Source organism: Dysidea avara, chromosome 6, assembly GCF_963678975.1.
Source record: "Dysidea avara chromosome 6, odDysAvar1.4, whole genome shotgun sequence".
Taxonomy (NCBI): Eukaryota; Metazoa; Porifera; class Demospongiae; order Dictyoceratida; family Dysideidae; genus Dysidea; species Dysidea avara.
Window position 1 is genome coordinate 18,538,197 of NC_089277.1, and position 2,566 is coordinate 18,540,762.

Below are 2,566 nucleotides of genomic sequence, written 5' to 3' on the forward strand. Positions count from 1 at the left end.
ATTCAATTTGCAGGTAGGCTTCTGATAAATCTAAAGTTGCGAACTTTTGACCACCATTCAAAGTAGAAAACAACTCATCAGAGTGGGGTATTGGGTATTGGTTGACTTGTAGCTGTGGGTTAAGGCTAACTTTGTAATCACCATGTAATCTAATAGAGCCATTTGGCTTCACCACAGGTACAATAGGTGTGGCCCATTCAGAGACTTCCCTCTCTTCTCTTGGCATTCTAGTTCAGCGTCTACCTTAGGTTTGAGTGCCAAAGGAAGAAGACGAGCTCTACAAAACTTTGGAGTGGCATCTGGTTTAAGATACAATTTAGCTTTAACATTTTTACAGTGGCCCAGCTTGTCATTTACCACACCCTCATACTTTTGTAGGAGTTTAGTCAGTTGTTTGGCTGCAGCAGTTGTACGGATGCTGTGTACTTGTGTAAGTTATGTCCAATCTAATTTTACTTCTTGTAGCCAGTTTCTGCCAAACAGGGATGGTCCTTGTTCCTGAACTACCACTAAAGGAAGGTCAACTGCTTCACTGTTCTGTACTCTGGCTTTTATGGTATGGTATCCTAACACTTGGAGCTTCCTGTTGGGATAACTCTGCAACTTGAGTGAAGTAGTTTGCAGTGCTGGGCTGTTCAGTTGCGTGGACCTTGTCTTCTCACTAACAAGAGATACTGCTGCTCCCATGTCTAGTTCCATGACCAGAGGTTTTGCCATTTAGTTCTACTGGCACTTTGTAGCTTTCCGGAACTGTTGGTGACACGGAATGAACATGGATTATATCAGCTGGGCCGGAATCTTCATCAGACGTTTCGGCATTCTGCTGTGGAATGTCATTGTCATTGTCAGATTATGGATGGACATTTGGTCATTTAGATGTAACTAATAGTTTGTTAACGAACGCCATAGTTACACATGTTGCCATAACTTCAGTTTAAAAATTATTACCACCTATTATTATTTTATTTATACCTACCTACCAACCCACTTTTCAACTAGTCTCAGTCCGAGAAACAAAAGATTTAGTTGAAGTGGCCTAAATACATAACAGAGCTAAAAATGGGTTAACACTGAATTTAAATTTACAAAGAAACCTTAGTGTTCACTTCGTGTCAAATCTTTAGCTTATTCATATGTTAGACCGGTGTTGGAGTATGCCTCTGTTGTTTGGTCACCATTCACACAATCTAACATAGACAAGATTGAAAAGGTACAACGTAAGGTTGCTAGGTTTGTTTTTAATGATTATTATAGATATTCTAGTGTAACTAACATGCTCAACTGCTTAAAATGGGAATCCCTTGAACACAGAAGAACTACGTCTACAATTATCATGTTCTACACAATCATCAACAATATTGTTTCAGCTGACTTTTCCAATTATCTTCATAGAAGCTTTACCAGGACAAGAGGTCATCAAATGAGATTTATGACTATTCCTGCTAAAAGAAACACCTATTATCACTCCTTCTTACCCAGAGCTATTCGACTATGGAACTCTCTGTCTGAAGAAACAGTTAATTCTCCCAACTTACATTCATTTATTAACTTATTAAGTGTACGTTAACTTGATATGTACTACACTCATATTTGAGTCTTGCATAACAAAAATTAAAATTAAATACCATTAATTATTGCAATCAAACTGATTTTTCGAAAACTACCAATATGCATACTAGCTACCACTATCGCTAATAGACGTACAACATAGTTACTAAATAAACTCAGAGTAACATTGCTTCAGTCAGTTCTCTTTCAGTTTTTGAACTCATCAAAAACCCGGCGGCATACTTTCGACTTTATCACCTTGACATTTGTTGATCACGGGGCTAGTGGATACTGGTTTATCAGCAGGGTCTACGTGTCCAATGACAACGATTGGGATTTCAGTCTTCGCCCACGGCATTGTAGTTCCTTCAGTGGCAGAAAAATGGATCAGATCGTTCTGTGAACAATAAATAAAAACATCTGGTCACTGTAAAGCTCTAATACAATACAATACAATCTAAAGTGTTCGTGCTGGGCTACAAGTACTGAACCGGCTCAAAACTATACATTGCATGGCATATAGCCCGCTAGCTACTTAGCCAACAGGAAACATTTTCCGTAGCTAACTACTGTATTAGCTATAGCTATCTAGCTAGTTTACAACACACGTTTCAAAGTTAAGTTCCCACAAATTATCTTCACTCACCTAGCAAAAAACCGCTGACACAGGTTAGTAGAGTCAAAAATTTCTAATTAGCTACCCTTTATATAGCACTGACTCTGAATAGTCGTGAGGTACATTCTTATCGAATCTCGTTACGTGCAACCTTTAACATGGCGCGCCCCGATCACGTGAGTTGAGTGTCTTATGGTCAACCGTGTTTTTCCGCGTAAAAAATAACGCTGTTAATTTACAGCGGTGGTCAATTCAATGTGAAGCTAAGTGCTCTCTTTGTGACTCAAATCGTCCCACAACAGCTCATGTTTTAAGCAATTGTCCTACTGCTTTAAACCAACAAAGATATACTTTCAGGCATAATCAAGTCCTTTCCATTTTGGCCTCGTCACTTATTGATAT

At 38.7% G+C, this 2,566-nt stretch overlaps 1 long non-coding RNA gene across 1 annotated transcript; it reads right to left on the minus strand.

Moving 5' to 3' along the window:
* Nucleotides 1-1,631: 1,631 nt before the first annotated feature.
* LOC136257858 (uncharacterized) lies at nt 1,632-2,304 on the minus strand. Its single transcript, XR_010702214.1, has 2 exons — nt 2,195-2,304; nt 1,632-1,945 (listed from the first exon to the last, which is right to left on the minus strand). It is a non-coding gene; the product is annotated as an uncharacterized lncRNA (long non-coding RNA).
* Nucleotides 2,305-2,566: the final 262 nt, after the last annotated feature.